The sequence below is a fragment of the Sander lucioperca genome, chromosome 5, assembly GCF_008315115.2.
Source record: "Sander lucioperca isolate FBNREF2018 chromosome 5, SLUC_FBN_1.2, whole genome shotgun sequence".
In the NCBI taxonomy this organism is placed as follows: Eukaryota; Metazoa; Chordata; class Actinopteri; order Perciformes; family Percidae; genus Sander; species Sander lucioperca.
Window position 1 is genome coordinate 11,814,161 of NC_050177.1, and position 14,235 is coordinate 11,828,395.

General features: G+C 41.9%; 1 protein-coding gene across 10 annotated transcripts in view; it reads right to left on the reverse strand.

Annotated features, from left to right (window-relative positions):
* Positions 1-12,752, reverse strand: part of LOC116050821 (muscleblind-like protein 1) — a 76,142-nt gene extending 63,390 nt beyond the window's left edge. For 9 of the 10 annotated variants that reach the window (XM_031301039.2, XM_031301038.2, XM_036001230.1 and 6 more), the window contains exon 1: positions 6,849-7,060. The gene's annotated coding sequence lies outside the window, so the exon portion shown is untranslated. Of the gene's footprint in view, positions 1-6,848; positions 7,061-12,509 lie in introns of those variants that run through there. The other variant, XM_031301032.2, reaches the window with a different exon arrangement.
* Positions 12,753-14,235: the final 1,483 nt, after the last annotated feature.

The following is a 14,235-nucleotide window of genomic DNA, read 5'->3' on the forward strand; positions in this document are numbered from 1 at the left end:
AGAACGCAGCAGCTCGGCTTGTCTTCAACTTCCCCAAGTTCTCTCACACTACACTGCTCCTCTGCTCTCTTCACTGGTTACCAATTGCAGCCCGCATCCGCTTCAAGACACTAGTACTTACGTACAGGACAATGTACGACATGTAATGTAATGTAATGTAATGAATTATGGTCTCGTTGATTTTAAAATCAGTGATAAAGCAAGGGGTGTTTTGGGGCGTGGCTATGATGTGATTGGCAGTGAAAATGTGTAACGTAACGTAGATTGTAAGCAGCTCCTCCCTCACTCCTCCCTCTTGTCTAAAATCGTCACATCTGCAACCAGGATGGCTGCGCCTGTAACGGCAAACTTGACGACGGACAGCAGATCTCCACAAACCAATGGGTGACGTCACACATGCGCTGTCCATTAGTATACAGTCTATGATTGAAACTAACAGCAACAAAACAGCTGGGACAAAACCACAAAAACAGGCAGACCAGGATGCTGACAATTATAATAAAAATAATAATAATAAAAAAATAAAGTTGCTGAAAATGTAATGTAATGAACGGCTGTGGCAGTGACTGGAACTCCTACATTGCTTTCCATCTGCTATATTTCGTGTTTATAGGAATGAGTGCAGGATTAATACAGAGATGACCAAAATAAAATGCTCGGGGCTAGCTAGCAGAGGGTGCAGGACTTTCATTCTCCAGTATTTGCTGCTTATATGAAAACACAGTGTGAGGTTACTGTGTACTTGATTGCTTTGTTGGTGCACACTGTTTCTCTCAGTTTTTTTGTTTTTTTTAAAGATAATTTTTTGGGCTTTTCCACTTTTATTTTGATAGGACAGTTAGGTGTGAAAGGGGAGAGAGAGGGGGATGACATGCAGGAAATCATCACAGGTCAGATTCGAACTCTGGACCTCCGCGTCGAGGCATAAACCTCTCAGTATATGTGCGCCTGCTCTACCCACTGAGCCAACCCGGCCATCCTCAGTTTATTTTTGTGGCAGTGTTATGAACCGAAAGCTGCTGACCATCAGCTGGCTGATCACTTGACTTAGACCAGGAAGTGAGGTGGAGCCTGAGGGGTTGTGTGCCAGTTCAGGATCTACATTTTTTTGTCAAAGTTAACCCTGGAGACACAATTTGCCAACAGGAATACCAAACAGCAGGCTATTGAGTGCTTTATAAAACATAACACTGGATTTAGTCATCATGATTAGCAGTTTAGTGCTATGTTACTTACTGCACTGTGTTATTATTGTACGTTAAGCTAGGGTACTATGATGTTTATTGAAGGACCCTTTTACGTGTTCTTTACAGTCTCCATTGTTTGGTTGGAATGTAATGTAGCAGAACATCCAATATAACGTTTATTCATTTTACACAAACAGACAAACAATGTCGAGTTAACACACTAAAATATAAGCCACATAGAAGCAGTTATTGTGCTCCCTTTTTCTAGCTGGCATCGTAGCGGGTTGGGATCTCAGGATTTTTTCTTTAAATAAAAATCATATTTTCATAATAGTTCCATTAATAACGGAGACATGGCTCATTAAGAAAACATTTACATGACTGTAAATAATGGATGCCTTATAAGCTTCTACTTTTTTTACACAAAGATATTGCGTTTGGTCTACATAAATTTACTGTACCTATCTCAGTCATAATCATTTTTTTTTTTTACTTTCTGCTGAGGAACACTGAGTGATGGACATCTCAGTGACATTAATGAGCTCAAATACTTTGCCTTAACAGTATTAATAATGCTCACACAGTGAACCCTGTCCAACGAATGCTGAGCCCCACCCGTGCAAGCTTGAGACCTGATCCAACAGTCTTTGGCTGAGTTCTGGTCATTCTGAAACGATACTCCATTATGATGATGTTTCCACAGATTGTACCATCAGGGTAATCTTAGACTGTATTCTATTCCCTAGCTTGTTACACACACACACACACACACACACACACACACACACACACACACACACACGCACAAACACAAACACACACATTAGTATTGACCACAAACCATGAGACAGCAGATCTGCATCATTAACGGAGGACACCCAACTACAGCAATGAATGGAAGGTCAGTCAGTGCATTGATATTCAGGACACAGCCATATGAGTAATATGTATGCATATGCACAACATCAACTATCTCTCTTGTGCGCCTTTTCTATCTCGCACACACACATACAGTACACACACGCACACACACACACACACACACACACACACACACACACAAAATCTATGACTCCCTCCTCCTTCAACTGTAAGACAAACAGAGGGGGGGGGAGACAACGAGGGCAGTCAAGTGGCACGTGTGCAAGCTGTCGTCTGCACTGTGATATCAGCGCAAGTGTTTAAACAGCCTGACATGCACATAGAGACAGGGGAGAGGCAGTTTTAGCCGACACCCACATGAATAGGGATGACATACTGTTATATACATTTAGATGAATGGTTAACTATGTGTTAGTGTGTGTAATGGAGGGGGGCAGTTACATGGATTGTGCATATGCATATATTTTCTTCATCTATACAACTGCTTTTCACTCTTATCTTCACTGCAGTGTGGCTACCTGGTAGTGCCACTGTGGTGTAATGCAGCGGCGGGGTGTCATTGAGTTCATGGACATAAACCAACCCCACTGCCAGACCAGTCTACACCTCTCAGGAATAGCAATGGAGGAGGTGTGTGTATGAGTATATACGTGTGTGGGTGGGAGGGTAGCGAGAATGAGAGCGAAAGGCATGGAGACAGACAGACAGACAGACAGACACTGAGACATGCAGCAGGCAGACAGGTGAATGAGAGAATGACAAAAAAACAAAAACAAAAACGAGGAAGAGATAAAGATAGGTATGACAGACAGGTAGACAGAGGGGAGGAACAGGTGGCATGGCCTGTGAACGACAAGGGTGCAGATATTCAGCATGTAATGAGATGGGAGCATAGTGAGAGAGAGGATTCAGACACAGAGATACAATGAGTACAGCAAGATAAGAACTTATTCTTATGGCAGTGGAAAATCCTTGACAGGAGACTGATCAGTAACAGCAATAAGATCACTGATTAGAGGCTGAATGGCTGAAAAGCTTAATAGCAAAATTGTTGTAAAGGTTATGAAGCTCATAGATGGAGATGATTACAGTAATGCTAATGATTAGACCTTCTATGAATTCTTCACATTCCAAATGAGGAAATACCAAAAGAGTGATTGTTCCCCAAAAGAAAGTATTAAAAAAATTAATTTTCCAAATGGCAGCCACACACACACACACACACACACACACACATGAAGCGCAGACTTTGCAGTGTTTGGCCAAACAGGGGACAATTTGTACTCTTCAGCTGTCTATGACCAGTGATTCAGTTTGACACCTTAATCTGTGGAAATCACAGAGGTCCAACGTGGAGCCAACTGTATTTACTATATATTACATCTTCCACTAGTGTGCATTAGTCCAGTGACAGCTTTGCAGACGGCAGGGAAAACAGCAATCATACGCCACTGACTGACTCACTATGATTTTGCCACTTGCCAAATGGCCTCGTAGGACTCCCCCAACCATTTATCTGAGTGACCGACTGTCTATCTGCCAGTTATATTCTCGGCGTTGAATTTCTGGGACTCAAAATCATCTTCACTCACGTTCTCCTGCTGTCACCTTTATCAGAGCACCCGCCCTGTTTTCTTTTCTCTCTCTAATTGAATCACACAAATCAGGGTATCAGAGCGCCCATGTCATTATGCACATACACATTAACTGTCTCTCACGCACACAAACACACAACTCATCTGCATTCGACAGACAAGCCCTGTGCCTGCTGAGGAGAGCAGGGAGATGACATCACTTCTAAAGGACAGATTAGTTGAGGGATGAAATGAGAAGGTGGGGGAGGAAAATAAAAGAGAACAAATTCATGGAAAAAACCTGCTTTGCTCATTTTTCAAGAATCAACACGGTCAAATGCAGGTAACCATGCATTCTCTTCTCTCGTTGTTTAGTCAGAGTCCTGTGTGCTGTTAAATTCAGTATGTATCTGCCTCTGCGCTCTCGCTGTTCTATACTCTAATGACTTTGTAGATCTGCCTGCTCTGATCTGCAGAGAAGCTTTTTCAACCCACTGAGAGTCACACACCGAATGAGAAACACAAAGTGAGCCATAAAAAAAACAGACTGAGAATAAAGGCAAAAAGGGGTGAAGAAGTGACACTGTGAAAGAGAGACAGTGGTGTTGAGAACAGCGTGTGAGAAGAGGGTGTACCTCAAAACAGCAGATGCAGTGTCTATTGCAGCATCAGTTTGGTAAATAATAAAGTCAAATTTGAGAGTTCAAACTATGGTAATCAATTGTATTACAAAAACCAAATGGGTAAATAAAATATTCATACAGTGTTTCCTCTACCATACATATTCGTAGGTGAGCCACACGCAAATTCCCATCAACATAGAGACCCGAAGTCACGCCCTTCTACTTCCGGTCCATGGGACCTATCTTTCGAAAAAAATATGAACAGTAGTGAAGTAGTGTGAAAGACAAATTATTTTTTGATCCCGTTTGAATTGAGCCATGAATAACACATATGATGTTCATCGGTTTAATAGATAATTTCACAAGTCAAGAAAGTCTCAGTTTATTGTTAAACTGTTGAAGTATAAGACTGTGAAAATACGTAATTAGAAAGACTACACACTTCAAAGTCGCATGGATGACGTCTCGCTGAAGCTACGATGTATCTGTGTATTGTACCGGGGATGTAACATTACTCTAATGAGCAGAGAATCTTGCTTGTTCTTTTGCTTATCTGCTGAAAACACTTCACTGGATAAAACACGTCAGGTAAGATAACGTTACATGTGTTGTGGAACAGAGCTAAGCTAGCTAGCTAGCGAGCAAGTTGAGCATCAAGCTAGGTGACGTAAATTGTGTCAGACGAGAGATGTAGTTCACTGAGCGGTTTCACACTAAACTAAGTGGTCATATGACAAACCTACGGCTAACTGAGACTTTCTTCGGATATCTTTTTATCTTTTAAATTGACGAACATCATATTTGTAATCCATGGCTCAATTCAAACGGGATCAAAAAATAATTTGCCTCTCCCCGTTCGCTACCGTTCATATTTTTTCTGAATTAAGGTCCCATGAGGTCCACGGGAAGGGGAAGGACTTCGTCTCTCTATTCAGGCAAGATCTTCAGGCAACAATGTCTTCTATTCCAACATTTATTTTATTTTCACTACTTTCAGTTTTCTGAGCTGCTCTGATTTGCCATGATATTACAGAAAAAGTTTTTTACCTGCAAGGTTTTTAATGTGAAGTTTGTAGCGACAGAAAGTGTAGCCTTAGTCATAAAGGTTAGCAACTGTGCAAACTCATGTATTTAAAAAGAAAAAAGTCTATATTAATAAATTGGATTAAATAAAAATGTTTTTGTAATCTTTTTTTCTCAGTGGATCAGTTTCAAACATTGCAAATGAGAAATTGGAGAAAAGAATTATGAACTAATATACATAACATAACAGTTTGGTTGAAGCTCCAAAATGTCACCAAAGTCAGTGACACCTTTTACTATCATTTCCTGCATGCGGTACGGAAAATTGGCATCATAAGCTCTGATCACAGTGTTGTTCACAGCACAGTGCAGGTGTCCAAAGCTTATGGAAAAGTGTCAAATGCGTTGTGCATGTTGTGGAGATTAAACTGAAAAGGGTTTAGACCCCAAAGCTACAGTAATATATTTCATACACTTCAAACCTATTTCAGTAATTACGCTTTTAATGCAAAACAAACAGAAGTGTTCTAAAATCCTGCTTATACTCAAAATACACAGAGTTGTCAGTAGTGCTCTCTTTTTTCCTATTTACAGTAGTTGTCCCCCCTCCCCCCTCCAATTAACAGCCAATATCACATTCAGATGTTTTTGGGAAAACACTGAAATTGTATCTAATTTTAATTTTTAATGATCATTTAGTGTGTATCTGTGCTAATGCGTGTGTGTGTGTGTGTGTGTGCGTGTGTGTGTGTGTGTGTGTGTGTGTGTGTGTGTGTGTGTGTGTGTGTGTGTGTGTGTGTGTGTGTGTCTGCGTGTGTGCGTGTGTGTGTGTGTGTGTGTGTGTGTGTCAGACAGGTAAAGACGGCCTGGGTAAAGCAGCAGTTAAATCATTTCCTGAGGGCAGCTGTAGTGTAAACACCAGTAGTGCAGTCATAGTGAGGAGTGCAGGGCTGTTCATATGTGTAAGTGTGTTGTGTTTCTGAGTGAGTCGGTGTGTGTTTTCATTCATTCATCCATAAACGTGAGCGCATATTTAGCTTTAGTGTTAACAGTAGGAGTCACACAACAGGGATTTCAGTGTAGTCCAAGAGAGAAAGAGAAAGGGACAGTGAGAGTTTAGTCTGCCAGAAAAGGGAATATGTGTCACTGTGTGTGTCTCTGTGCATGTGCGTGTGTGTGTGTGTGTGTGTGTGTGTGTGTGTGTGTGTGTGTGTGTTAACTACTCTGCGGAACATTAAACACTTTAACATTACCCATTCTTTTGTCTGCTCAGCTCTTTTCCACATTAAAACTGTCCCACCTCAAACTACCACACATTAGCAGTGAAGCACGGTGGCCATCTGCATATGTACACACACACACACACACACTCAAACAGACATATAACTCACTCAGACAACACGTCACACTCAACATCCAGATGGTGAATACAAATTGCCAAAGTGAAATATGGCAGAACAGAGCAGAAAATGTAAGCAGGGACAACTCAGTCTGGTGTCCATAAACAAACACAAAGTAACACACAGCGCACACACACAGAGTAAACAGCACAGACTTACTGTATCTCAGTATGGACTCATCTGACTGCTGCTGAGGGGAGAATGGAAAGTGAAAACCTCATGCTTGCTTCGCGGCACTCCTCTCTTTCCCTCCCTCGGTCACCGCCCCCTCCTCCCTCCTTTTTCCCTTTGCTTTCTCCCTCCCCTGCCTCTTTTCCTTCCTCCACCTTCTTCTCCTCCTCCTCCTCCTCCTCCTCTTCCTCCTTCCCTCCCTGTCCTTCACTTCCTCGCTCCTTCTCTCTCCCTCCTTCCCTCTTGCCAGAGCCCTGCTGTATTTAGATACACCAGTCTCCATATAAGGCAGCATAGCTAAACATGTCACACATAATTTATCCACAGCAGGCTGCAAGTTCACCTTTCACAACTCGCGCTTGGCTCGTATGCAAAAGAGGGAGGAGGGAAACGCAAGGAACTTAACTCAGACAAACTTCTACTGTCAACAGCCACGTTCCCACAATTTCACACAGCGTGAGAAGTGTGTGCGCTTCTTTGTGCATGTGTGTATGTTAACAAATGCTGACAATCAGACCGTGAAAATGCTACCCGAGACCAAAATGCAATTCACCTGCACTGTTCCAACACCTCCCTCTCCCCCTTTTCTTCCTCGCAGGCTCACCACCATCTGTATCTGCAGGCAGTAAATCTCATACAGATGCTGTTTGTGAGACCTGTCCACCTGCACGCCTCCCCCCGCTTCTCTACCTCCCTCTGCTCTCCTTATCTGTGCTACTGCCTTTAAAAGAAAAGTACTGAAAGGAACAGAGAGGGGGAGAAAACAAACTGCAAGGCATACAAACGTTTAAATAGGGTGTAACAGAGGCAGAATAAGAGAGAAAGTTAAAACTATTGTGTTTTGTGATTGAAATAGGGTGATGCAGAAAGTGAGAGTGCAAGCAGGGCGAGATTAAAAATAATATGTCAACAAATAAGACACCACTCAGAGTGCTGTCTGGTTGGGCAATTCCCTCTGATGATGTGTCAGGTTTTGCACAATCAATAGCTTTAAAAATACATGCCTGCTGACCTCTCTTCTGCCTCCTCTATTTCCCTTGGTTGAGTTTTTTTTCTCTTGAACTTACAGCCTTTATATTGCACTTGGAAAAAAGAAGAAGAAGAAAAAAGAAATGCGGCATGTAGATTATGTTATTATGTAGTTATGGTGAAGAGAAAGAAAAAGGAGAAGCAGAGAATAGAGAGAAAGAGAAAACAATGATAGCTTCACTTGAGTAGCGGTGCTAGCTGTTAGCTTTCTCCTCCCTCTTCCACAGCTTCAGTCCACTTACAGGACAGCAAGAGTCACAGCTCTGTTGCCATGGCGTCTAACTCCATCAAACACTCAGGTGCATACGAGGGTGTGTGTGTGTGTGTGTGTGTGTGTGTGTGTGTGTGTGTGTGTGTGTGTGTGTGTGTGTGTGTCAGGTGGGTGTTACCAAGTGACTCAGAGCCACATCACTGACTTGTGGCTGGAATACATCAGGGTGTTTGGAATTTATCACTGTATTGGCGTGTGTGTGTGTGTGTGTGTGTGTGTGTGTGTGTGTGTGTAAGAGTGCAAGGTGTTGATTGAACGGCAGTCTGCAGCCTGCCCTCAAAAGCACCTATGATGGATCTTTGTGCTGCTTTAAGTGTTAATGTTTAGCTCCAGCTTCTATAAATATTTATCAATTCGTTCATAGAGTCATTACAGACGCCGGTAATATGGAATTTCGATTTTAGAGCTGACAAGTCACTGACGTGCCCAAAAAAGGCCCTGCAGTTGTCTTCCAGGATTATACTGAATTGGGAATGGTGTCCATATGTGCGTACGTGTTGTATTCTGATTGTCTAGAGGGCATGATGTCAGTTTTCTCTGGATAAAGCTACGTCCGTAAAATATGTCAGTTACGCTCTGTAAGGAAATACTTATTTTCACTTGCTTCACTCAGAGCACAGCTGTCAGCTACAGATTTAGTGTCCTGCTCATCGACAAACATATGCTCCATGACATCTTCTACCGCTGCAAAATGCAGCAGTTGAAGAGCTTTCACCTATGTAAAAGCAATATAACAATGTAAAAATACTCAATTACAAGCAAAAATCCTGCATTCAAAATGTAACTTTAGTGCAAAGTTAAAAAAGCGCTCTAAGCTAAATTGACTTAAATCCGCATTTACATATTTTTTGGCTAATTGGGAGGAGCAGATACAAGCTGTAACCCTAACATTGACATATTATCAACTTATAAAGTTGTTATGGTGAACCTGTTTGCAAACTGTTTTCAATTGACACATCCAGCAGTCTGGTCTCAGCCAACTCTTAAGTTAAATATCTGGTTCTTTAGCTGCTAAATGCTCCACTATTTTCCACAGCATGTCACTAACTTTGTCTGCCTGCCCTTTGGTGCTGGATGGGTAACTAAAAATGACGGTGATGAGAGTGAATCAGTAAAGTTGCTGGCCAAAAAAGCAAACTACTGAGCTGAAAGTTGCTACAACTCGATAGAGCTGAGGGGAACTGCAGAGTCAGGTGGTAATGTTCTGTGGATTCATCATTGCGACTCCGAGCGACATTTTTTGCATTGCACACAGTTGTTGTACTTTGTATAAAAAGTACCCACTTTGGAGGCAGACTGGCCCCTGTCAGTGTTACAGTATATTAGTTTACATTATATAAATGTTATAATTATTTGTGTATTAATGTGCAAGCGGCATTCTAATTTTGTACATGGCTGAAATTGAGCTAATTTAAACTAGTTTATGCTATATTGTTGTAGTTTGATTCATATTGCATTATATTTTAAATGCTCATTGTAAGGTTTTAAAATATGACTCTATGAAGCACTTGTTCCCCCTGAGACATAGTGAAGTAGAACTGCAGATTAGTATAAAATGGAAATACTCAAGTAAATAACAAGTACTTCAGAATGATACCTTAGATCTTTAGCAAATGTACTTTCCACTGGCTTCTTGTCTAAAGGGAGAGATGCATTGATGAAGAAACAAGGCACAGTGAAAGGCTTTGGACTTGCTGATAATTGCTGCAATTGTGGATAATTTGATGCACACTAAGGTTCCTGCTCGCTGCTCTGCTGATGTCTGTGTACGGGGGAGAGAGCGAAAAGGACTTTCAAGGCACTGTCTTCTAACACAAGCCAGTGTCTCTCACGTCCTAGCTCGTTCTGATCATTTCAAAAGGGGGCCACAGATCCGTGAACAATGAGTCCCTTGTGTTCCAGATCATTAAAGACAAGAATGAGGTGAAAAAAAGAGAGAAAAAGAACAAAGACAGGAGTTAAAGTTGGACAAGGAGAGATCTGGATCCATATATCACCTTTGATCCACACTGCTAAGCAAAGCCAGAGCTGGACCAAGAGAGAATATCCCAGACAACCTGGAGAAGGATCTTACCGAATGGAAAATCCAGCAGGGTGACTCGGTGTGAGTCTGAGAGGTTTTCAGCATTCATAGCAGACCTCTGCTCTATTGTGGAGTATCTAAGGTGAAATTATTAAACAGATGATCATCAAACAACTGTAGCTATTTCAGTCTATTAAAACTGCATGACTTGTAGAGCCTCTGCGTCTTTCTTTTAGGTCTTAACAGCTCTGTGTTCTGGTACCAATTCTGGGGCCCAGAGATGTGACCTCATGGTAAAATGTGGGAATCTGTCAACACAGAGCTCTATAACAGACAAGTAGTAGAATATATGAATGACCATTGTTCAAAAAGCTCCTAAACTCACCACTGAAATAGCTCTGGTATGACCACTGCTATATTGCAACATTTCAGACATACCTGTACGTCCGTCTGCTTTTCTTTTCCTCACATACAGTCTCTCTCGGCTTCATCTTGATTTGAAACACTTTCTTTATGGGACACCTTATATACCTAGATGACTATATAGACACATATATCTACATACTTTAATCAGGCAGCTTTCAATCTCCTGAACACCAACGCTGAATTATTAAAGAGCAAAGGCAGAGATATAGATGCTACTGTCATATAGGTGTCTGGTGGATAATTCTGTCAAGCGACAACACAGATAGTGATGGGGGGGCTCTTCATGAAAGGAGCCATAATGAAAAAGAGGAGCCTCTCCATTTTGAGTTTTCACAGGTGGATTTCTGCAGGGGAAGTGCAGATACGAGCAGTGCTCTCTCAGAGCTAAATGGAGACAAACTGAATATTCAAAAGATATTTTTTTTTGTCTGATCTGCATTATGGCTTTTTTGCATTTCATTTCCCAAGCCGCAAAAGCTCTTTGCATAGTCCGTTACAGTGTTCAGCATACACAACTTCCCACATCCACATAATGCACACTGTCAAAAGATGCAAGACACACATGTAAAACAGTCTCAAAGCTCCTTTGAGACGTTTGTGTGATAAAGGGTAAGATAAATACAATTACTTTGAGCTGTATTTGATTTAAAAGCTAGATTTTGAGATATTACAAATTGTGTTAGATATTTTCTTTAGGGATCTCTACGGCATTGAAATGATAACCTTTTGGAGTTAAGGTTTCATTTAGAAATAATTACGTTTTATTTCAAACCTTTTTACTCACGTGTCTCCAAATTACAGTGTCTAAACATGATTTCATGATGGAGTCCCATGGGTGGAGGACTGAAATTTCCCATTTGAGTGCTGGGGTAATGAAGTTTAAGAGTCCCTGCCCTAAGCTGCTGCAATCGCGTGTCTCTGGCGCAACAGATACAGTCACAAGCCTCAGTGGCCGTTAAACCACAAACTGACCTGTCATGGAGAAGCCACTCAGCTTGCACCAGTGTCACTTGTCACACCAAAAACAGGCTTAGTTTATTGAAGTATTTGAAGTTTTGGGGTACCAATTATTTATATTTATTTTTAATTACAAAGAGCTTTGGAAACTTAAATCAGAATGATCATCAGTGATCAGCATTATAAAAGTGTAACTTACAATGCATCATTGTGTCAAGTTGTTATTGACAGGCACATTCCCCTTACATTAAAAATAACATTATTTGTCTTAAGTTAGTGCTACATGAAGCATATCAGACAAAATCATGCAACATTAACTAGATATTTTGCCAAAATGTACTGTTAAATTCCTATTGCTTTGTTGAATCATTTTATAAGATTTGAAATTATTTTGCATTAACAAAAATATGCTGGACTGTACCCAAAAAAGGTAAACAGTTGTCAGAATGACAAAGTGTAACATAATGTGCAATTCCATGACACAAGTTTTCTTTCCTAAAAGTTACGCTGTCTTCACCAGCACTTCTACAACATAAATACACGCAAAACCTTCCCAGCATAGTCAAATCAGCTACAGATAAACGTTATCTGTAAGCTGGAGTGAGGGAACTATGCAAATAAAAGCAAACCCAGTAACATAACACCCAGTGACATGCATGTATTTTACATGCATGTCAGATATTTCAAAATTACTCTAAGATGTCACTTTTGAAAAATCCTAAACTCAGACCTTTCCAAGTAAGACGAAAAATCAGCAGCATTCACGAGCAACAGGCAGGGAAGTTGTCGGAATCATAACATGTCAAATATTAATGACACCCTGTTGTCTCCACAGAGCAACTCTCCCCTCTCCTCCTCCTCTCAAGAAGCAATAACAGACGGATAAACAGATCATCCTGTAAAACCAGTGGATGTCCACGCGGTCAGAGAAAAGCTGCCTTACCTGCCTAGTTGTCTGTGTGTTTCACTTGCACTCGGTCCTGGTGTACGAATGTGTGTGTGCACTCACACACAATCCCTCCGAACAGGAACTGATGAATCTGCACGACTTCAGCCCTGCAGCGTGCAGTGCATTATGGGGTTTCAGTCTCTCTATTTCTCTCTATCTGCTGTGTGTGTGTGTGTGTGTGTGTGTGTGTGTCTCTCTCTCTCTTCCTCTCTCTGTGTTGGCACAGTGTTAGAGGGGGATGTCCTCGCCTCCTGTCTAGAAAGAGGAGGGTGAACTCGCACTGTATCCACACACACACACACTCAATGCAGAAGAAGCCTCATGATGACGAGTACCGCGGCTCTGGTTGCCGTGGCAACAGCCTCCCCCCCCCCTCCTGTAGCTATACAGGCTCTTTCTCTCAGTGTATTCTGTTTGAATAGTGAAAAAGTGAAACATGTTTCACAAACTTATTCTTCTAGTCTGTACTTCTTCTATTTAGCACTATGTTAGCATTTACATTACTTTGAGCCAGAGCTAACCAGCTAACGCAGAAATGAGAGACTCAGTCATTGTGATCACTAACTGTTGCTTCTGCCTTCTGTGATAAAGAGAGGGTGGCGTGTAGTCAGAGGGGATAGAGACAGACACAGATACTGAGTGTTTTATGTGTATGCACATCATGCATCTCTGTGCTTGTGTGTGTGTGTGTGTGTGTGTGTGTGTGTGTGTGTGTGTGTGTGTGTGTGTATGTGTGTGTTTGTGTGTGTGTATGTATGTGTGTGCGTGCGTGTGTGTATGTGAGTGGGTTTGAGTGGGTTGATGTGGTGGTTCCCTGAAGAAGGCTATAGTTCCTCTTTTTGGTTTCTTCCCATTTTCCCATTGCTACTGCCAGTGCCTGAGGCCTGCAGCCATTTGATAACATACATTTTCAGTCACATTACCAACAAGGGAAGTACAGCTGGACTGACCAATGAAATGAATGGGTCATGTGCACACATGCATGCAGGCAGACAGACACACAGAAAGACTGACTATGCCTATGACTATGGTGTAATTATTTCAATTTTCATCATTATTCACCTTCCTGGAGGTTGGTATGAAGTGTTATTTAGCGGCTGATTCAGAATGACAATAGGAGCTTGGTAGGTTACCGAGAAGGGGGAGGGTGGTGAGGGATTGACAGGCAGAAAAAGAACAGAGAGACAGAGGAAAAGAGAGATAGAGGGATAAGTTCTGTAAAGGAGAGAGCATGACGGTGAGGAAGAAAAAGAGACGAGACCTCCTCTCCACCGTCTCCCATAGCGACAGAGTGGGTGGAAGGCCGTGGCTGTCCTTCAGGCCCTGTAAATCAGCAGCTCACAGCTGAGTCCTGCAGCGCAACCGCCACACTGGTAACCCCCAATCCTCAATCTTTTCATATCTAGCCTTCCTCTTCTTTTGTCTCTCACCTGTTATCTCGTGTTTGGTGTTTTTTGCCCCCAAAGTCGCACCCAAAACATGTATATAGATTTTTGGCAGCTCTTATGTTTACTTGTGTCTGACTCGTCGCTCGGTCAGTCTGCCGTTTCCTCTTTCTGTGTTCCTCCGACAATGCTTTCCTAGCTTTCTGTTTCTTTTTTGCCGGCTCAGCCATGACGATAGTGTGAAAAACTCCATCGCTACCGTGTTAGTCGGTTCCTGAATGGGCGTATGTGTGCAGTGCCGTGAAGCAATTTGTTACATCGTGAGACCTGATATC